The 23,586-nt window shown below is 42.9% G+C and overlaps 1 protein-coding gene across 3 annotated transcripts in view; it reads right to left on the bottom strand.

Moving 5' to 3' along the window:
- Positions 1–23,586, bottom strand: part of kcnab2a (potassium voltage-gated channel subfamily A regulatory beta subunit 2a) — a 134,755-nt gene that overhangs the window by 107,780 nt on the left and 3,389 nt on the right. For 2 of the 3 annotated variants that reach the window (XM_029775182.1, XM_029775180.1), the window contains exon 2: positions 10,848–10,894. The exons of the other annotated variant lie outside the window; for it this stretch is intronic. The gene's annotated coding sequence lies outside the window, so the exon portion shown is untranslated. The remainder of the gene's footprint in view (positions 1–10,847; positions 10,895–23,586) is intronic. 3 annotated transcript variants of the gene reach the window in all.

The following is a 23,586-nucleotide window of genomic DNA, read 5'->3' on the forward strand; positions in this document are numbered from 1 at the left end:
TATTCCCAGTCATGTGAAATCCATAGATTAGGGCCTAATGAATTTATTTAAATTGACTGATTTCCTTATAAGAACTGTAACCCAGTAAAATCTTTGAAATTGTTTCATGTTCAGTTTATTTTTTTTTCAGTATGCACGGGCTATTCCTGAGTGCACTGCCAATCTGCCTCTGACACAGACCATCTGATTCAAATGGTCTCTACATGGCAGGCAGGCAGCTCAGAGAGGGGAAGTTGTTCCTGGATCAGCTGTGGGACGGTACAGCACAGGTAGCCATGTTCCAGAAACATACCTTAACAAAATCCTCAAGTGCACACAAAAACACTGTTGGGCTCCATCTGTCTGATTTGATACATGTCCACACATCTGACTCACAAGCTAACAGATGCCATCGCAGGGTCACTTTCCACATACGCACCACCACCGCAGGACAGGCTCCCACTGCTCTTTTTATAAGACACCCCTCTGACTCACTACGTCCAACACAATCCATTTAGCGTAGGAAGTGAACAGGTTCATCTTTCAGCCTGCTGTATAAAAAGAACATGCACTACTATACAAAGAGCGCTTTGATGCACGCTGCAAGTGCATGTTGCCGACTAAAAACCAAGCAGGTATCCCTAGCAGCACAGTGTGTGTGTCATGGTCCATGATGAGAGGAGAGGAAATGGAATTCTTCCTTGGGGGTTAACATCATCGTGTTTGTGGCGACATGCCTGAGGCCTGGCTGTAACCTGTGTCACAGACAATCAATGTGTGGGGTCAGGCAAGTGCTTGTTTCCCAGTCTATTTCTGGGCTGTAGTGTTGTGCAAGTCTGTTTCACAATACGAGAATAGACCACTGGTCTGTGTGTTACAGTGAAACAGTATAGGGAAGTGTGACAGGACTAGACGTCAAACTTAAAATGTACCCCATGTTGGACAAAGAGTTGAGGTGCATCAATGTGAATGGAACATCTGTCTGACCAATGTGAATGCAGCACTGTTCTCAGATATGTGAATGACTTACTAACCAAAGTTAATTGGTGAGTGTCAGTTTTACAAAGGACACAAAAAGTAGGCTCTTGCGTGATAGTGAGTTGCATCTGTCTACAGAAAGTAAGCCACTGCATATTTCTGTACTGTATAAAGACAGTATCTGTGTGTGAACATCAGTGAGAACATCCTCTGTGCTGTCAGGGTGTGTTCCACATGTCCTGCTGAGAGTGAGTCCCCAGCCTGAGGCTGCCAGTGCCACTGAGCTACAGTTTCAATGTGTCCTCTATCTCTCCCCCCTTACTGGACCTGGCTGGCAGTCCCCAAATCCATGAGACAGCACAGAACAGAGCCAAGGTGGGGTGGGTCACAAATCACAAACACACACGCTGTCCTCCACGTAACAGAACAAACAGGCAGGCCCAGCCCATTGGTGAGTTGTCATGCAGCTCTGCCATGATTGGTCAGAGATCAGCTGCAGAGCAGTAAGCTATAGCTTTACTCAGCAATAAAGTCACTCTGCCCCGCCCCTGCCCTTCTCCACCAGCCTCCCTTTGTTTATATCTCACTCTCTCATACGCTTTCTTTCCTTTAACTGTATTCCTCCCTCCCTACTCAGTCTTGAAGTGTTCTCTCTCATTTCTCCCTCCCCTCTCCGTTTTCTGCCAGCTCTGGTGTTGTAGCCCTATGCACAGCTCACACTGCACAGCTCACACTGCAGCAGAGCAGACAAACATCTTCCTACAGTAGATCTGTGAGCCCTCCATTGTGGAATTTTCCTTCACACTTCGGGCTGTCAATGTCTGACAGCCTTTCCTGTATACTGGGACAGTGGCCGTGTCCAAATTCCCATACTTGCGTCATAAAATGTAAGGCGCTTAATAGTATGTATGCATGCATGCATGCATGCATGTCAAAAATCGAGAATAGTTTAAATGACCAGATGTCATACAGTAGTCATTTCAGCTATGACAACAGCTGATCAATTAGATAAGATGCGCTACCGAAATCAACAAATAGCAGGAAACAACACAATTGCGCATGACACATTCTCAGTATGCAAAAAAAGAACGTTTTATTAGTATGAATTTTTTGAAAATCGTGTGAGTTAAATGCCAGGATGTTAAACTAATTTCGGCTTTTCATCAGGTAGAATTTCATGCACACTTTTCAGGAATTTCACAGCCACAACGCATTAGAAGAGGGGGGCTGCGAGTTTTGATAGCTAGATCAAGTAAACAATTTGGAAGACGGCGAAAAGCAAAGCTTCGGCGGCGGTGTTCAAATGTAAGTCGTTTTTGTTCTCCTTAAAATTGACTACTTCATAACGTTACATCTTTGAAAACAGATCTGCGTGTCGTGCCTTTAGCTAGCTACAGTGCCTTCTGAAAGTATTCAAACCCCTTGACTTTTTCCAGATTTTGCTGTGATATAGCCTGAATTTAAAGTTGATTAAATAGAGATTTTGTGTCACTGGCCTACATACCCCAGAATGTCAAAGTGAAATTATGTTTTTAGAAATGTTTACAAATTAATTAAAAATGGAAAGCTGAAATAACAAGTCAATAAGTATTCAACCTCTGTTATGGAAAGCCTAAATAAGTTCAAGAGTAAACATTTGCTTAACAAGTCACATAATAAATTGCACGGACTCACTGTGTGCAATAGTGGTTAACATGATTTTTGAATGACTACCTCATCTCTGTACCCCACACATACAGATAATTGTAAGTTCCCTCAGTCAAACAGTGCACTTAAACACAGAATCCAGACCAGAGGGGTATTCCAATGCCTCGCAAAGGGGTAAATATGCCAACATTGAAAAAACAGCATTGAATATCCATTTGAGCATGGTGAAGTTATTAATTACTAGAGGTCGACCGATTAAATCGGAATGGCCGATTAATTAGGGCCGATTTCAAGTTTTCATAACAATCGTTTTTTTTGGACACCGATTTGCCGATAATTATTTTTTCCCGTTTTTTTTATTTTTTTTACACCTTTATTTAACTAGGCAAGTCAGTTAAGAACACATTCTTATTTTCAATGACGGCCTAGGAACGGTGGGTTAACTGCCTTGTTCAGGGGCAGAACGACAGATTTTTACCTTGTCAGCTCAGGGATTCAATCTTGCAACCTTACGGTTAACTAGTCCAACGCTCTAACCACCTGCTTTACATTGCACTCCACGAGGAGCCTGCCTGTTACGCGAATGCAGTAAGAAGCCAAGGTAAGTTGCTAGCTAGCATTAAACTTATCTTGTAAAAAACAATCATAAACACTAGTTAGCTACACATGGTTGATGATATTACTAGTTTATCTAGCATGTCCAGCGTTGCATATAATCGATGCGGTGCGCATTCGCGAAAAAGGACTGTCATGGCTCCAACGTGTACCTAACCATAAACATCAATGTCTTTCTTAAAATCAATACACAAGTATATATTTTTAAACCTGCATATTTAGTTAATATTGCCTGCTAACATGAATTTCTTTTAACTAGGAAAAATGTGTCATCTCTTGCAACAGAGTCAGGGTATATGCAGTGTGAAGACTATTTCTTCCTAACAAAGACAGCCAACTTCGCCAAATGGGGGATGATTTAACAAAAAGCGCATTTGCGAAAAAAACAATCGATGCACATAACCATAAACATCAATGCCTTTCTTAAAATCAATACACTGAAGTATATATTTTTAAACCTGCATATTTAGCTAAAAGAAATCCAGGTTAGTAGGCAATATTAACCAGGTGAAATTGTGTCACTTCTCCTGCGTTCATTGCACACAGAGTCAGGGTATATGCAACAGTTTGGGCCGCCTGGCTCGTTGCGAACTAATTTGCCAGAATTTTACGTAATTATGATATAACATTGAAGGTTGTGCAATGTAACAGGAAAATTTAGACTTAGGGATGCCACCCGTTAGATAAAATACGGAACGGTTCCGTATTTCACTGAAAAACATTTTGTTTTCGAGATGATAGTTTCCGGATTCGACCATATGAATGACCTAAGGCTCGTATTTCTGTGTGTTTATTATATTATAATTAAGTCTATGATTTGATAGAGCAGTCTGACTGAGCGGTGGTAGGCACCAGCAGGCTCGTAAGCATTCATTCAAACAGCACTTTCGTGCATTTTGCCAGCAGCTCTTTGCAATGCTTCAAGCATTGCGCTGTTTATGAGTTCAAGCCTATCAACTCCCAAGATTAGGCTGGTGTAACCGATGTGAAATGGCTAGCTAGTTAGCGGGGTGCGCGCTAATAGCGTTTCAAACTTCACTCGCTCTGAGACTTGGGAGTAGTTGTTCCCTTTACTCTGCATGGGTAACGCTGCTTCGTGGGTGGCTGTTGTCGATGTGTTCCTGGTTTGAGCCCAGGTAGGAGCGAGGAGAGGGACGGAAGCTATACTGTTACACTGGCAATACTAAAGTGCCTATAAGAACATCCAATAGTCAAAGGTATATGAAATACAAATGGTATAGAGAGAAATAGTCCTATAATTCCTATAATAACTACAACCTAAAACTTCTTACCTGGGAATATTGAAGACTCATGTTAAAAGGAACCACCAGCTTTCATATGTTCTCATGTTCTGAGCAAGGCACTTAAACGTTAGCTTTCTTACATGGCACATATTGCACTTTTACTTTCTTCTCCAACACTTTGTTTTTGCATTATTTAAACTAAATTGAACATGTTTCACTACGTATTTGAGGCTAAATTGATTTAATTGATGTATTATACACTGCACAAAAAAATAAAGGGAACACTTAAACAACAATGTAACTACAAGTCAATCACACTTCTGTGAAATCAAACTGTCCACTTAGGAAGCAACACTGATTGACAATAAATTTCACATGCTGTTGTGCAAATGGAATAGACAACAGGTGGAAATGATGGACAATTAGCAAGACACCCCCAATAAAGGAGTGGTTCTGCAGGTGGTGACCACAGACCACTTCTCAGTTCCTATGCTTCCTGGCTGATGTTTTGGTCACTTTTGAATGCTGGCGGTGCTTTCACTCTAGTGGTAGCATGAGTCGGAGTCTACAACCCACACAAGTGGCTCAGGTAGTGCAGCTCATCCAGGATGGCACATCAATGCGTTCTGTGGCAAGAAGGTTTGCTGTGTCTGTCAGCGTAGTGTCCAGAGCATGGAGGCGCTACCAGGAGACAGGCCAGTACATCAGGAGACGTGGAGGAGGTCGTAGGAGGGCAACAACCCAGCAGCAGGACCGCTACCTCCGCCTTTGTGCAAGGAGGAGCCGGAGGAGCACTGCCAGAGCCCTGCAAAATGACCTCCAGCAGGCCACAAATGTGCATGTGTCTGCTCAAACGGTCAGAAACAGACTCCATGAGGGTGGTATGAGGGCCCGACGTCCACAGGTGGGGGTTGTGCTTACAGCCCAACACCGTGCAGGACGTTTGGCATTTGCCAGAGAACACCAAGATTGGCAAATTCGCCACTGGCGCCCTGTGCTCTTCACAGATAAAAGCAGGTTCACACTGAGCACATGTGACAGACGTGACAGAGTCTGGAGACACCGTGGAGAATGTTCTGCTGCCTGCAACATCTTCCAGCATGACCGGTTTGGCGGTGGGTCAGTCATGGTGTGGGGTGGCATTTCTTTGGGGGGGCCGCACAGCCCTCCATGTGCTCACCAGAGGTAGCCTGACTGCCATTAGGTACCGAGATGAGATCCTCAGACCCCTTGTGAGACCATATGCTGGTGCGGTTGGCCCTGGGTTCCTCCTAATGCAAGACAATGCTAGACCTCATGTGGCTGGAGTGTGTCAGCAGTTCCTGCAAGAGGAAGGCATTGATGCTATGGGCTGGCCCGCCCGTTCCCCAGACCTGAATCCAATTGAGCACATCTGGGACATCATGTCTCGCTCCATCCACCAACGCCACGTTGCACCACAGACTGTCCAGGAGTTGGCGGATGCTTTAGTCCAGGTCTGGGAGGAGATCCCTCAGGAGACCATCCGCCACCTCATTAGGAGCATGCCCAGGCATTGTAGGGAGGTCATACAGGCACGTGGAGGCCACACACACTGAGCCTCATTTTGACTTGTTTTAAGGACATTACATCAAAGTTGGATCAGCCTGTAGTGTGGTTTTCCACTTTAATTTTGAGTGTGACTCCAAATCCAGACCTCCATGGGTTGATAAATTTGATTTCCATTGATTATTTTTGTGTGATTTTGTCGTCAGCACATTCAACTATGTAAAGAAAAAAGTATTTAATAAGATTTCATTCATTCAGATCTAGGATGTGTTATTTTAGTGTTCCCTTTATTTTTTTGAGCAGTGTATTAAGTTAAAATAAGTGTTCATTCAGTATTGTTGTAATTGTCATTATTACAAACCAAATAAAAATCTGCCGATTAATCGGTATCGTCTTTTTTGGGTCCTCCAATAATCGGTATCGGCGTTTAAAAATTATAAATCGGTCGACCTCTATTAATTACACTTTGAATGGTGTATCAATACACCCAGTTACTACAAATATACAGGCGTCCTTCCTAACTCAGTTGCTGGAGAGGAAGGAAACCACTCAGGGATTTCACTGTGAGGCCAATGGTGACATTAAAACAGTTACAGTTAAATGGCTGTGATAGTTTTCTCCTGAGGATGGATCAACAACATTTTAGTTACTCCACAATACTAACCTAATTGACAGAGTGAAAAGGAAGTTTGTACATAATAAAAATTGTCAAACCATGCATCCTGTTTGCAACAAGGCACTAAACACCGTAAAAATTTGGCAAAGAATTTCAATGTATGGCACCCACTTGGGTGATGCCTCAGGAGCTCTAGGCACCAGAAAGCTCACCACATACAGTTCAGAGTAGTAGCCAGTTGTCCTCATTACGAGCCCTCTGCCTCATCACTGCATTCCACTACTGCATCTCCCATTCCTCTCAAGCTTCAGGTGACTGTTCAATTTATACATGCGTAGGCCTACGATACACTCAAGTTTACTCTAAATAAGTTGTTCTAAATGCCATCTACTTAGCTAATGTTAGCCCAAAACAACACAAAGTTCACTGGGTGGGGCATTGGTGATCCTTCCCGATTCATATGAAGCCTCAACTGATCCTGAAAACAACTCGGAAAAAAACGTGTTTCCAACTGAAAAAAAAAAAAAGTGAACGGTCATCCACCTCGGAATTGCAAGTAAGAAACTCGGGCATCATCCTAGAGCTCCAACCTGAAGATCACCAATGTCACGATTTTTCCCAGTCGGAGCTCATTTAGTTACTGAATTCCCAGTGGTCTTGAATGCGCCAAAAGTAGTATATTTAGGCCATGGCATACTTTATACTAAACAGTATGCGCTAAATAGTACGATTAGTACACAGTATGCAGTTTAAATAAGTAGTAGGCAAGCCAAATTTCAGACTCCGCCAGTGTCTATTTGGAGGTTACTGTATAGATCTCAGATTGCCGCAGCAGGAGTGACATGCTGTAGCTTTTGTGTATCACTGTGTTGGAGCTAACTGGAGGCCCTGCAGCTAAATAACATCCATTAGTCCGAGTTGAGGGATGCGTGGCAACACGGGCAAACGCATACGGTAGTGATACGAACCAGGCATCTACTCTGTACATATCGCATTTATCCCTCAGGGGTATTGAGAGAACCTCAACCCGCTATTGATACAGAGCCCTGCACTACACTACCCAGGGCCAGCACAGAGAACACTGACAGTAGGGGACATATGTTTCAAGCATCTCAGAGTAGGAGGGCTGATTTAGGAACAGTTTTGTCTTTTAGATCAATGAATACATGGACAAGGGGGGGACCTGATCCTAGAACAGACCCAGAGAGCACACATGCAGTAGAGACGAAGACTCCACAGCCCACACTGAGTTGTTCTAATCAATCTGAAGCCACCTTATAAAACACCATTGTCACATAAGTGACGTGTCTACACCACGCTAGAGCATCATTCAGCGTCACACAAAATATTGCCTAGCAGCCGTACTTCACCAGGCAGGACCAGCACACGCTGTACAGAGAAGTACCACGGTGTTCAAAGTATACTTGTACACACGTCAGAATTCACATGGCTTTTATATACACTGTAGTCAAGTCTAATTCACATATCACTTAGGCTGTGAGAATTTATTCATATAGGCTACTAGTCAAAAAGTACCTACTATTGGATCCCAAGTCAAACATTGCACTTTCTGCATTGGAACAGACAAGTTAGTCAATATCACATGTGAAGAAGCTGGGTGGGAAATTCTGAGAATGAATGTAATTTCTGTGACTTGTGGAAGTGTGGAGAGATGACTGCTGTGTGCAGGGCTGGGCCAGGGTCTGCTGCAGTGCGATATACAGCTAGTGAGGTGTGAACACTTCCAATTCTGATCAGCTTCGTCAGTGTCTGAATGGGAGGTTGAGATTACTTCGCCACCCCAGAAAACATCAGAATGACTATACCAGGGAGGTCATTCATATGGCAATTGGCCTGCAGAGCTCCTACACTCTCACTAAGAGTCTAGTCTGACAATTCAATTCAGAAAAGTGTGTTAGTAATGCATCTGACCTGAGATAAAGTATTTACCATTGCTCAAGGTTATTTTGGCCTTACCTTGCACTACTTGTTTCAGTCAGGACCCAGTCCAGTCAGAACAAGGTGCCAAAAATGTTGAGTGGAGCTGAGCCCATCCAGCAGCTACTTCTACACTAAGCACTTTATCACTGGGAATCAATTAAGCCTTTTATTAGCCACTACATCCTCCTGCTTCCACTGTACTGGTATATTTTAGTGCTTGGCACACTGCCATCGGGGTGATTTTAAAACCTATGAAGACAGAGTCCTGCCACACAGCATGGAGTGTGAGGCACTAACTGGCTCAGCATTATGACAAAAGCAGTAAGGGCACTCTAGGCCACTCACAGGGACCAAACCCTACAGTGAATCTAGCACTGGAAGGCACATTCTGTGGAAACTGGACCAAGCAATGTACTCAATAGGCACTTTTTAGTCAGTGAAAATTCATAGCAGGCATAACACAGCCTAGCTATATCCTCAGAACACCAGGAGGAAGCCGTGTGGTCTCCGTTTCCTGGGAAACAACAAACAATATCGTCACAGAGCCAAACCAGTGTGAGGCTGTCTGTCGCCCTCTGAAAGAACACAGTAATCACATCACACTAATCCAACAGAGCTGGAACAGAGCTGAGGCTAGCTAGTGGAATCCTCAGTGAGGATGGAGAAGTGTCAAGTGCAGGTCATAGTGAGTAAAATACCACTCGCCAAATCAACTAGAATTTAGGTGACCAATATGAGGTAATACAGAGCGGTCTTGTTAAGATGTACTGGTTAAGACGCACAGAAGGCAGTACGTAGCACTGACAGAGCAAAAGGGTCATTGAGTTGCATTAAGTTTGCTGTATAACTGTCAAGGTATACAGCTCTGCTGAACAGACTCACTACAGAGTACACGTTACGCCTAAGAGGGACATACAAACCCCTCCCACAGTGGGTTGCTGTTAAGACTACTATGCATCACAGCCACAGAGGGCTGAGGAAGAAAACACACCTGCTGGCCAGATGTGTGACAATACGTATGTATGTATGCATGTATGTATGTATGTATGTATGCATGAATGCATGAATGCGTGTGGCCCATGAACAGCACTAATGACATGAGACAGGCCACTACCTCTCAACTAGAGGATTATTACAGAGCTCTGTTTAGGGAAGTCTCCCTCATGAGCATCCAGGAAGTTCTCCTCTGTGGGAGTACTGTACTGTGCATCAGTCTGGTCATCCCTCAGCAGTCTGCTGCTGCTGTACAGTTACAGTACATCGGTCTCTGAAGACTAAAGATCAGATAACACATCTACTTCCGATTACACCCAGTGCTCCTCTCCAATGTCCTATAGAAGGCCTCGTCAAGGCTGACCGAACGTCACAGCTTTACAGTGTTAATGTTAGCTAAATGCTTCACATAGTCTGCCATCTCAATAGATTTATAACAGCGCACAAAACATTAACGAAATTGTCATAACATTGTTGTCATACTAACTGTATAACTGACAACCACTTTCTGCAAGGCTGGTATAAAAACTCACCTAAGGATATTCAGTATCAAAACAGAGATCTGCCTTGTTCTCCTTTCTCTGCTGCTGCTGGCTACATGCAACAACTTACTGCACCAAACCCCTGCAGCCAGCCTCTCCTGCGCTGCTCACCCCAGCCTTGGACAAGAGCCCAGAGGAAGCCTCAGCTCCACTGCATGAGAACAGCAAGGTGATGGAATAACCCACAGCCAACCAGCCTGACACAGCCAACTGTCACAACCGTTGGACTATAAACATCACAACATTAGAAAAACAGGTTATTTACATGTCTTGCTGGGGTGTGTTGCATAAAGACGACATTGTCTGCAACAGATGGGCACTGCAGCATTGACAGGAGCAGGTAAGGGTTCCGGCTCAAAACTCACTCAGTACAGACTGTGTGCATTTGTGTCGTGCGTGTACCCTCACAGCAAAGCTATTTTAAGGTGGTTCTCTATAAATCCCACAGCATGGCCAGTCCTCGGGATTAATTTAAGAGGACAGGTCATGCATAAAACATGACACAGACCGAGAGAGAGAGTGGGGAGACAGAGCAGAAATACACCCAGTGTCATATGGTATGCACAGACGCCTCTCAGTGAAGCAAGAGCAACAAACCAAAGACTAGATCCATACGAAGCTAATTACTGACGAATTGTATGTCATCTGCTCTGTGCTACAAGCACACACACTGAGGGAATGAGATAAGAGAAAGAGATGCAGGAAAGAGAGATGCAGGAGAGCGGCGCCTCAGCCCCAGCCATGATGCTGTAGTCTAACACCTACCTCTACTCAGTGGTGCTGGCTACTGCTCAGGCAGCGATCTGATCCTCCTGACGTAGGGATGGGATGGAGGTAGAGCAGAGCAGGAACAGCACAGCCAGATTCCAAGAAGGAGAGAGAGACAAGAGGAGAGTGAGGATGAATGAGACAGGACTGGTGGATGGCGCCCCTCTAGTATGCCTTCCTGTGTCAGTGGTTATGTTACTGAGTGACGGAGAGAATGAGCATGAGACAGCTAGAAAGAGATCGGGAGAGATAGAGAGAGGGAGAGAGAATGAATGTGTGTGTGAGATGAGTGAACCTTGAGTCAGTGAGAGTCACTGAGAACAGATGCATTAAAAGGCACCCCCTACCTCCCTCACACCTCCCTGTGCACTGTCAGCAGCACTACAGTAAGCATGCGGGGAACAGGGGGAGAGAGCAAGAGACCATAGTGTGGGAAGAAAAAAAAAGGGAAGCGGCTTTGTTCAATATTAATTCATTAAAGCGATGATTGGAGAGAACGGAGACAATGGCAGGGAACCATTTTCTCAGAGACAAGGGCAAGGTTTGAAGCTCATCACTGAAGCACAAAAAAGCCTTGAGAGGGTTCAAAGCCTGGCTGACAGTGCATTATTTTTTCCCTTTTTCCAGAGAGAAAACACAGCAATTAGGCTACACAATCTGACTGCCTTTCTTCTCAAAGCATTACCGGTACATGAAATCTTGTATTAGACAGAGTACAAGGGCTGCAAACTAAAGCAATCCTTTTTCACATCTGGGTTGAGGGGTGGTGCTGGGCACAATTCAATTAATGCCTGTTCAACGCTGGTCTGACCAATCAGATTCTATGCTTCAAGATTAAAACAATCACGCGGACTGGGAAAAGTTCCGGGTCACCTCAGAGAATAGTAGCGGTATACACTGACTCGATGACTGCGTTCATCAGGAAGTGCAAAGACAATGTTGTTCCTACTGTGACGATTAGAATTCATCCAAACCAAAAACAAAAGCGCGAAACACCACATTTAACCATGGCAAGGTGACTGGGAACATGCATGGACAGACCAGCTATGATATCAGTAAGGCAATCAGAGGCAAAACGACAGTACAGGGAGAAAGAGGAGTCGCAATTCAACGGCTCAGACACTGATGTGTATGTGGCAGGGACTCCAGATAGTCACGGATTATAAAAGGGAAAGCCAGCCACATCGCAGACACTGATGCCTCGATTTCGGATAAGCTGAACACCTCCTTCACCCGCGTCGAGGAAAACAATGTCGAGCCACTAATGCGGGCCCCCTCAGCTCAAATACCTGGGTGTCTGGTTAGACTGTAAACTCTCCTTCCAGACTCACATTAAGCATCTCCAATCCTAAATTAAATCTAGAGTCGGCTTCCTATTTCGCAACAAAGCCTCCTTCACTCATGCTGCCAAACATACCCTTGTAAAACTGACTATCCACCGATCCTTGACTTCAGCGATGTAATTTACAAAATAGCCCCCAACACTACACTCAGCAAATTGGATGCAGTTTATCACAGTGCCATCAGTTTTATCACCAAAGCCCCATATACTACCCACCACTGCGACCTGTATGCTCTCATTGGCTGGCCCTCACTACATATTCGTCGCCAAACCCACTGGCGCCAGGTCATCTAAGTCTTTGCTAGGTAAAGCCCAGCATTAGCTCATTGGTCACCATAGCAACACCCACCCACAGCATGCGCTCCAGCAGGTATATTGCACTGGTCACCCCCAAAGCCAACACTTAGTTAGGCCGCCTTTCCTTCCAGTTCTCTGCAGCCAATGACTGGAACGAAATGCTAAAAAATATATTTTAAACCCCATCTCCCTCTCTAACTTTAAGCATCAGCTGTCTGAGCAGCTTACCGATCACTGTACACAGCCAATCTGTAAATAGCAAACCTGACTACCCCATATTATTACTTACCCTCTTGCACCCCAGTATCTCTACTTGCACATCAATCGCTCCAGAGTTAATGCTAAATTGTAATTATTTTCACTTCTTGGGCGCATTTATTGCCTACCTCTTTACATTTGCACACACTGTACATAGATTTTTCTTTTGTTATTGACTGTACGTTTGTTTATGTGTAACTCTGTTGTTTTTGTCACACTGCTTCGCTTTATCTTGGCCAGGTCGCAATTGTAAATGAGAACTTGTTCTGAACTGGCCAACCTGGTTAAATAAAAGGTGAAAGAAAATAAAAAATAAATGAAGGCAGTCAAATTCCACGTGACTGTTTAGTCAGGTAATTAGGCTTCTCTAATCTCTGATGCTGCTGATGGTCATTAGTAGCCTACCAAACTTGCTAACTGCCTGGTACTCAGCACTCTATTGTTCCTCTAATCACTCTGACATCAATGCAAATGTAATAGAAAATCTAAAATCAAAACACCTCATGAGAGGCCCAAAGCTCATGTTGCGAAACATTTCTATTGGCTATGCAATTCTGAGAGAAGGGGGAAAAAAATAGCCTCTATTAAAGAGGATCCTATCAACTTTCTATAGGCTAGACCTACTATATTTATTTCTCAACTTTCCTAATATTAAGCACATTTCTTATCTTTACAACATGAGTGTAGCTTACATGGCCAGCATGAAAATGAACCACAGGAAAAGCATCCTTCCCTGTGGCTCAGTTGGTAGAGCATGGTGTTTGCACACACCATGCTGGCATTGCAATGCCAGGGTTGTGGGTTCGATTCCCATGGGGGGCCAGTACAAATTATTATTTTTTTAAATGCATGAAATGTATTCACTACTGTAAGTCAATCTGGATAACAGCGTCCGCTAAATGACTAAAATGTAAAAAATGTCCATTGGCTATTTGAGCGCATAGATTACATTTATTCTTTCCCGCTGCCCATGTTTAGATCAAATTTCACACATGCGTAAAGACAAGATTAAATAAAAAAAATAGTTGTCTGGGTGACAATATTAGTCTACCATATATTATTATTTCTATTCACTTGTGAATGGTGCCCAGCATAAGGCAAAAAAACAATGCCCTTTTTTTGCAACTTTTTTTTTTAGTCACACACCTCATGTAGCCTAGCCCATAGGCCTATACGTTTTGATAAGGTTTGTATCACAACAAGTGGTGTAGAGCCCAATTTACCATAAAAATGCATATTTATAATAAAAGCATTATGTGCATAATCGGATTCGTGGTCACTTTCGAAAACAGTGTTTTCCTGCTAATGGAACATTTGCGCTTATGGCCTACAGCCAGGCTTAGTGTATTAAAAACATATAGCACAATGTTTGTAGAACAATTAAAATGTACATTAATAACTAAATTAAGCATGTAGGAGTACCTACTTCTTTGTTAACCACTCAATGCCGCAAGATGCACTCCCTCAAATCGTTTGGAGAAAAAAAAATATTTTTTTAAATTCAGCTTTATTCAATTGTATTCTTCATACTATGAAATAATGCCACAGAGTTCTAAGCAAATCTTTGCTAAATGAACTAGTGTAGCCCACAGCCATTTGGCATTGCCAGATCAGGACAACTTCGAGTATGCTATTCTGTTCTTCTGAAATCTACTACATTTTTTTCTTCATATCATGCTTCTTTAGACCCGTCTAAAATATATAATGGATTTATTGTGAAGGTGTAGGCTATATTACATGGATTTAGACTTTTTAAAATGTAGATGTTACAAAGGTCTGCATCAGTGGCTTGAAGGCTACATGTGTGGAAGCCATGAGATGCTAAATGTGTCTGTTCATCAACGATCAATTACCGTGAGACCGACAGTTAATTGCTTGACAAATCACCAGCTGACGAAATTGTTTCCACCAAAGCCCTAGTTGCCACTAGCTGGCCTCCGCCCAGTAGCCTGCCCTGAACCAGAGTCACTGTTATTAGCCGGCTAAGACCCTGTACCTTACAGACTGCTTTACATCTATGTATAGTACATTGTCATTGAACACCTTAAAATGTTCACATATGGCTTTACCCATTTGTATACACTATTCTAGTCATCATATATAAAACTAGGTAATCAAATGGCTACCCGGACTATTGCATTGTGTGCCCCCCCAACCCCTCTTGCACGCTGCTGCTACTCTCTGTTTATCATATATGCAGAGTCACTTTAACTATACATTCATGTACATACTACCTCAATTGGCCCAACCAACCAGTGCTCCCGCACATTGACTAACCTGGCTATCTGCATTGTGTCCCGCCACCTGCCATTGTGTCTGAATGGAAGCAAGTCCCTGCAGCAATGTTCCAACATTTGGTGGAAAGCCTTCCCAGAAAAGTGGAGGCTGTTATAGCAGCAAAATGGGGGGGACCAACTCCATATTATTGCCCATGATTTTGGAACAAGATGTTCGACAAGCAGGTGTCCTCATACTTTTGGTAATGTAGTGTATATACAAAACACACCAGTTCATTAGGTACACCCATCTAGTACTGTGTCGGACCCTCCTTTGCCTTCAGAACAGCCTGAATTCTTTGGGGCATGGATTCTCCAAGTCGGAAATGTTCCACAGGTAGGATGGGTTCATGGACTCATGCTGTTACGCCAAATCCTGACTATGCCATCAGCTAAACGCAACAGGAATGGGGGTTCGTCGGACTAAGTGTTAATTTTCCAGAGCAGGTGTTCATGTTTTCTACACTCTGTGTATATACACTGAGTATACCAAACATTAAAAGAACACCTTCCTAATATTAAGTTTCTCAGTCTACAAACAATACCCCATAATGACAAAGCAAAAACTGGTGTTTAGAAAAGTAGTTTTTTTACTTAAATATCACATTTACATAAGTATTCAGACAATTTATTCAGTAATTTGTTGAAGCACCTTTGGCAGCGATTACAGCATCGAGTCTTCTTGGGTATGACGCTACAAGCTTGGCACACCTGTATTTGGAGAGTTTCTCCCATTCTTCTCAGGTTGGATGAGGAGCATCCGATGCACAGCTATTTTCAGGTTTCTCCAGAGATGTTAGATCGGGTTCAAGTCCGGGCTCTGGCTGGGCCAGTCAACGACGTTCAGAGAGCCTTGTCCCTAAGCCACTACTGCATTGTCCTGGCTTTGTGCTTAGGATCGTTGTCCTGTTGGAAGGTGAACCTTAACCTACTCAGGACCTCAGACTGGGGTGTTCATGAAGGCTCTGTACTCCAGTCATCTTTCCCTCGATCCTGACTAGTCTCCCAGTCCATGCAGCTGAAAAACAACCCCACAGCATGACGCTGCCACCACTATGCTTCACAGTAGGAATGGTGCCAAGTTTCATCCAGACGTGAGGCTTGGCATTCAGGCCAAAGAGTTACATCTTGGTTTCATCAGACTAGATCATCTTGTTTCTTTAGGTGCCTTTTGGCAAACTCAGGCTAATATGTGCTTTTTACTAAGGAGTGTTTTTCCATCTGACCATTACCATAAAGGCAGAGATTGGATAGTTGTCCTTCTGGAAGGTTAACCATCTCCACAGAGGACCTCTGGAGCTCTGTCGTTGACCATCGAGTTCTTGGTCACCTCCCTGATTAAGGCCCTTCCACAATTGCTCAGTTTGGCTGGGCGGCCAGCTCTAGGAAGAGTCTTAGTGGTTCCAAACTTCTTCCATTTAAGAATGGAGGCTTGTGTGTTCTTGGGGACCTTCAAACGCTGCAGAAATGTTTTGGTACCTTCCACAGATCTGTGCCGATACAATCCTGTTTAAATTTAGACACATTTCTAAAAACCTGTTTTTGCTTTGTCATTATGAGGTATTGGGTGTAGATTGATGAGGAAAAATATTTATTTAATCCATTTTAGAATAAGGCTGTAAAGTAACAAAATGTGGATAAAGTCAAGGGGTCTGAGCACTTTCCGAATTCACTGTATATTTTACACTTAACAAAAATATAAAAATGCAACATGTAAAGTGTTTCAATAAAAGATCCCAGAATTTTTCCATAAGCATAAAAATATTATTTCTCAAATTTTGCACACAAATTTGTTTACGTCCCTGTTAGTGAACATTTCTCCTTTGCCAAGATAATATCCACATGACAGGTGGCATATCAAGAAACTGATTAAACAGCATGATCATTACACAGGTGCACTTTGTGCAGGGGACAATAAAAGGCCACTAAAATGTGCAGTTTTGTCAAACATTTCCACAGATGTCTCAAGTTGAGGGAGCGTGCAATTGGCATGCTAACTGCAGGAATGTCCACCAGAGCTGTTGCCAGAAAATGGAACGTTAATTTCTCTACCATAAGCCACCTCAAACTTTGTTTTAAAGAATTTGGCAATACGTCTAACCGGACTCACAACCGCAGACCACTTGTAACCATACCCTTCCAGGACCTCCACATCCCGCTTCTTCACCTGCAGGATCGTCTGAAACCAGAGTATTTCTGTCTGTAATAATCTGGGCTATAGGAAAGCCTTGGCCAATGATGCTCTATAGCAGTCCAAGTTCCAACAGTAGCAAAACAAGACATTCAAAATTAATATCAGCAGGGCCTAGATTTGGAACTTGGCAACACGTCTCAATTGCTTTGCTCTTATTCCTCTGCGTATGTTTGTGGGTCTATGGTGTTCAGCTCAGTTTACCCAGTGATTGTGTACGTCTCTGTGTGTAGCCCAGATCCCCGGAGGGCGGCAGCTAGCCTAGGGGTTAGAGCGTTGTGCCAGTAGCCAAAAGGTCGCTGGTTCCAATACCTGAGCCGACAAGGTAAAACAATCTGTTGATGAGCCCTTGAGCAAGGCACTTCACCCTAATTTGCTCCAGGGGCACTGTACTACTATGGCTGAACCTGTAAAACAACATTTCACTGCACCCGTCCTTGGCCTCTTTCTGCGAGCTAAAACATGGTCACCAATGTTCCCTCATTTTTTTTCAGCACTGAGCAAATTTCAGGTCTGCTGAGCACAAAACTTGAACATTGTGAAAATTCTGTGCAACTTCCAGCACACATTCACTGTGGTCACTGAGGCGGCACCTGCTTTAAGTTAGTTTTAACAGTGGCCAAGTAGGCTACTTGATCATAATGTAGGCCTACCAGTGGCCAACCATCAAATACAATTGGGGAAAATGCATCCCATAACATTTTAACATGGCCATATCTGTTCCATCATTCAGCCTACAGTAGCAGCCAATGTGTTGTGTTTAATGCAGGCCTACATTCCATGAGACTTTTTTGGGAAAAAAATAAAAACACAGGGCTTGACATTACCCTGTTTATCCACTTGTCCTTCAGACAAGGAGGTGTTGTGTTTGATGCAAGAAACCACTTCCCATACCATTATTACGCTACCCTCTGCCTATTGGCTACTTAGTTTATTCAAGCCCGTCTCAAAATACAAGACTGGCCCTTTAAGACATAAAAAGCTTTAACGGACTTGATTTTCATAATGTCTAGAAATGTACATGTTTTGTAATCTTGTAGGAAGCAGTCCCTCCCCTATTGCTGACTACAAATGATCTATAACTGGGCTAATAACTCACTAACTAGCAAAGGATTTGGACAAATGTTCACACGTGGTTAAATGAAGCTCTGGCTTTGATCTCAAAACAAGTGCATCTACTCACTCTCGCTCATGCTGTAACACAGTCCAGTTCAAAGTAAATGGCACAGATCCACATATGGCCATGGTCTATTTGCATATAGGCATACTGCAGCTCTGATTGGTTATGCTGCACCAGTCTGTGTAGAGTACGGGTTGAGTAGTGTCAACACAATAGAATCCTACTCCTATGTGTTCTGCCTACAACAAAATCCCTTGCATAGTTAGTTTTGTTTCAGTATGTCGCATTGAAAGTGGCTAATAGAGTTTATTCAAACAATTGCCACAGTAAAGGGAAATGTTGATAGTGTTAACAGGGAAACCTCTTGAACAGAGGTCAACCTTTTCTGAGTCAAGATCACCGAGTCAAAATTCAAGCCAAGATCTACCACTCAGATTTTTCTCTTAACATGACTTAAAAACATAAGCCTATGAAACATTAACCAATTAAAAACAGTACTGTAGCAATGAGGTTTGTGATGTAACCGATGGGCCCAATACATTATCACTGCATATTGGCTTTGCTTGAATTGCTCTGCAAATGGATTGTTCGTTTTATTTTTTATATGTAGGCTATATGATCACACCGCTAATAGATCTGTTGTATTACTTGTGATGCACAGCTGAGTGAGCATACATTAAAATCATTAGCTTTTTATTTTACTGGGCTGATGGTGCCTGCATCTGGTGGTCAGACTCCGATGTGGGAGAGAGCAGCAGACTGAACATCACTCTGCTCTCCCTTTCCTCCACTGACACAAAAAGGACACCATCTTCCAGCTGATGGCGAAACTCGAGTCGCACCGCATTACTTCTGCGTCATGCATAAATTAAAGTTGTTACTCCTATGAACAGAGAAAGTGAAATATTCCTAGATATTAAAAATACCCAAGCCGCTAATAACAACTCAAGCCTAACCATACACTTTCCTTCTCATTCATTAAGGCTGCAGTGCTTGTTGTAGCTCTGAGTAAAAATAGGAAGTAGGAACGTGCATTTATGGCTTGTAAAAGTGTTTAATACAAAGTGTTGACAGTGCCGAGTAAGAACTTAAACATGAACTCACTCAAAAACAGAAGCGCTTTGTTGTATTTGTTGAGTCTCTAGTCATGGTTTTAAATGTTTTGAAATCTCACAGTATCAACTTTGCTGTAGCTTTCCGTTATGCCTGCTACGTTACTGCAGACGCGGTCATCTGAGCTAATTAAATCGGAATGGCCGATTAATTAGGGCCAGTTTAAGTTTTCATAACAATCGGTAATCGCCATATTTGGACACCGATTACATTGCACTCCACGAGGAGACTGCGTGGCAGGCTGACTACCTGTTACGCCAGTGCAGCGGAGCCAAGGTAGGTTGCTAGCTAGCATTAAACTCATCTTCATAAAAAAAAAAAAAAAATCTACACATGGTTAATATTACTAGTTTACCTAGCTTGTCCTGCGTTGCATATAATCGATGCGGTGCATGTTAATTTATCATCGAATCACAGCCTACTTTGCCAAACGGGTGATGATTTAACAAGCGCATTCGCTAAAAAAAAAGCCCTGTCATTGCACAAATGTGTACCTAACCATAAACATCAATGCCTTTCTTAAAATCAATACACAAGTACATACTTTTAAACCTGCATATTTAGTTAATATTGCCTGCTAACATGAATTTCTTTTAACTAGGGAAATTGTGTCACTTCTCTTGTGTTCTGTGCAAGCAAAGTCAGGGTATATGCAACAGTTTGGGCCGCCTGGCTCGTTGCGAACTGTGTGAAGACCATTTCTTCCTAACAAAGACCGTAATTAAATTTGCCAGAATTGTACATTATGACATAACATTGAAGGTTGTGCAATGTAACAGCAATATTTAGACTTAGGGATGCCACCCATTAGATAAAATACAGAACAGTTCCGTATTTCACTGAAAGAATAAACGTTTTGTTTTCGAAATGAGTGTTTCCGGATTTGACCATATTAATGACGTATGGCTCGTATTTCTGTGTTACTATATTATAATTAAGTCTATGATTTGATATAGCAGTCTGCCTACCACCGCTCAGTCAGTAGCAGGCTCATAAGCATTCATTCAAACAGCACTTTCCTGCATTTGCCAGCAGCTCTTCGCTGTGCTTCAAGCATTGCGCTGTTTATGACTTCAAGCCCATCAACTCCCGAGATTAGGCTGGCAATACTATAGTGCCTATAAGAACATCCAATAGTCAAAAGGTATATGAAACACAAATGGTATAGAGAGAAAAAGTCCTATAATAAATACAACCTAAAACTTCTAACCTGGGAATATTGAAGACTTATGTTAAAAAGGAACCACCAGGTTTCATATGTTCTCATGTTCTGAGCAAGGAACTTGAACGTTAGCTTTCTTACATGGCAAATATTGCACTTTTACTTTCTTCTCCAACACTTTGTTTTTGCATTATTTAAACCAAAATGAACATTTCATTATTTACTTGAGACTAAATTGATTTTGATGTATTAAGTTAAAATAAAGTGTTCATTCAGTATTGTTGTAATTGTCATTATATATATATATAAAAACAAAATCGGCATCGGCTTTTTTTAGGTCCTCGAATAATATAAAACTCGGTCGACCTCTAATCTGAGCCAGCCAATTGGCCAGTGGAAGGCATAATAGTGCACTTGATATGCTCTCCGAGCCCGCCGGGAAGGCAGAGTTTGGGCCTTCAGCCACATGAAATGGTTAAAAATGGCAACAGTTTGCCTACCCCGCGTGTAGGGCACCTGAAATTGGGTGCACCTAGCACCAAAAAAAATAAGGCTTTATCATTAGGTTTTTTGCAGAAATATTTGTCAATCGACTAGGAATGTTTTGGAGATTGACCAGTTGGTGACCGCTGCTCTAGAAAGTGTAGTTAAGTTAAATCGCGTTTCTCTCAGTGGACTGATATTTCTTTGTCCTGCGCTGCAGTCCCAGGGGAGCTGCGCGGCAGTATCGGGCTAGAGGTAACATTGCTGGTCACATCTCCAGCTTCTGTGTCAGCTGCACCACCTCGCCTCAACCCTTGTCACATGTCCCAGCAGGGTCCCACAGACAGAAGACTAGGGGACATAAATGCCATGTCTCGGCTCTCCATGCATTTTCATTGGGAGTTGAAGGACCACTGGATAGGAGAATGCGGCTTGGGCTTCTTCGAACCCTTTTCCATTATTAACATGACAGTTCCCAGGCGAGTGTGCGCTGTAAGCCCAGAGTGAGTGTCTGAAGTGTATTAGGATGTTCTCCTCTGGATCGGAGCCAGGCAGTGACATATGGAGATCTGGGCACCATCTGTGCTCCTGTTCCTGACAAGTGTTTGCCCTCCTCACTACCAACTGGGCACATATACACACACAAAATATATGTGGTATGTAACACATACAGTTGAAGTTGAAAGGGCTGGAGTCATTAAAACGTGTTTGTTTTTCAACCACTCCACAAAAATATAGTTTTGGCAAATCAGTTAGGACATCTACTTTGTGCATGACAAGTCATTTTTCCAACAATTGTTTACAGACAGATTATTTCACTGTATCACAATTCCAGTGGGTCAGAAGTTCACATAGACTAAGTTGACTGTGCCTTTAAACAGCTTGGAAAATTTCAGAAAATTATGTCATGGCTTTAGAAGCTTCTGATAGGCTAATTGACATCATTTGAGTCAATTGCAGGTGTACCTGTGGATGTATTTCAAGGCCTACCTTCAAACTCAGTTTCTCTTTGCTTGACATCACTGGAAAAATCAAAAGAAAATCAGCCAAGACTTCAGAAAAAAATAAAATAAATTGTAGACCTCCACAAGTCTGCTTCATCCTTGGGAGCAATTTCCAAACGCCTGAAGGTACCACGTTCATCTGTACAAACAATAGTATGCAAGTATAAACACCATGGGACCACGCAGCCGTCATACCGCTCAGGAAGGAGACGTGTTCTGTCTCCTAGAGATGAACATACTTTGGTGCGAAAAGTGCAAATCAATCCCAGAACAACAGCAAAGGACCTTGTGAAGATGCTGGAGGAAACAGGTACAAAACTATCTATAGCCACAGTAAAATGAGTCCTCTATCGACATAAGCTGAAAGGCCGCTCAGCAAGGAAAAAGCCACTGCTCCAAAACTGCCATAATAAAGCCAGACTACGGTTTGCAACTGCACATGGGGACAAAGACTGTACTTTTGGAGAAATGTCCTCTGGTCTGATGAAACAAAAATAGAACTGTTTGGCCATAATGACAATCATTATGTTTGGAGGAATAAGGGGGATGCTTGCAAGCCAAAGAACACCATCCCAACCGTGAAGCACGGGGTTGGCAGCATCATGTTGTGGGGGTGCTTTGCTGCAGGAGGGCTTAGTGCACTTCACAAAATAGATGGCGTCATGAGGAATGAAAATGTGGATATATTGAAGCTACATCTCAACACATCAGTCAGGAAGTTAAAGCTTGGTCGCAAATGGGTCTTCCAAATGGACAATGACCCCAAGCAGATGTGGAAAAATGGCTTAAGGACAACAAAGTCAAGGTATTGGAGTGGCCATCCCAAAGCCCTGAGCTCAATCCTATAGAAAATTTGTGGGCAGAACTAAAAAAAAGCGTGTGTGAGCAAGGAGGCCTACAAACCTGACTCAGTTACACCAGCTCTGTCAGGAGGAATGGGCCAAAATGCACCCAACTTATTGTGGGAAGCTTGTGGAAGGCTACCCGAAACGTTTGACCCAAGTTCAACAATTTAAAAGCAACGCTACCAAATACTAATTGAGTGCATGTAAACTTCTGACCCACTGGGAATGTGATGAAAGAAATAAAAGCTGAAATAAAATCACTACTATTATTCTGACATTTCACATTCTTAAAATAAAGTGGTGATCCTAACTGACCTAATACAGGGAATTTTTACGCAGATGAAATGCATTTGGCTAAGGTGTATGTAAACTTCAACTGTGTGTGTGAGTGTATACATACACACACTTTTTTTATGTAAAAACCCACCCATTCATATTAACCCCTCACCCAGTGACAGTTAAGCTCCCTGCATTTCTGTACTAAGACAGTCTTCACCTGGAACCAAATGGCTCTCATATCTGTATATCTGGATTCACAAACAAAGGGTTGCCAGTTGACGTACGACACCTCCTGGCGGATATGTTGGAAGATCACTGCATCAATTATTGACAGAGTGATTAACCCAAGCTGCATGACAACATTGC

This window comes from Salmo trutta, chromosome 14 (genome assembly GCF_901001165.1).
Source record: "Salmo trutta chromosome 14, fSalTru1.1, whole genome shotgun sequence".
Classification (NCBI taxonomy): domain Eukaryota; kingdom Metazoa; phylum Chordata; class Actinopteri; order Salmoniformes; family Salmonidae; genus Salmo; species Salmo trutta.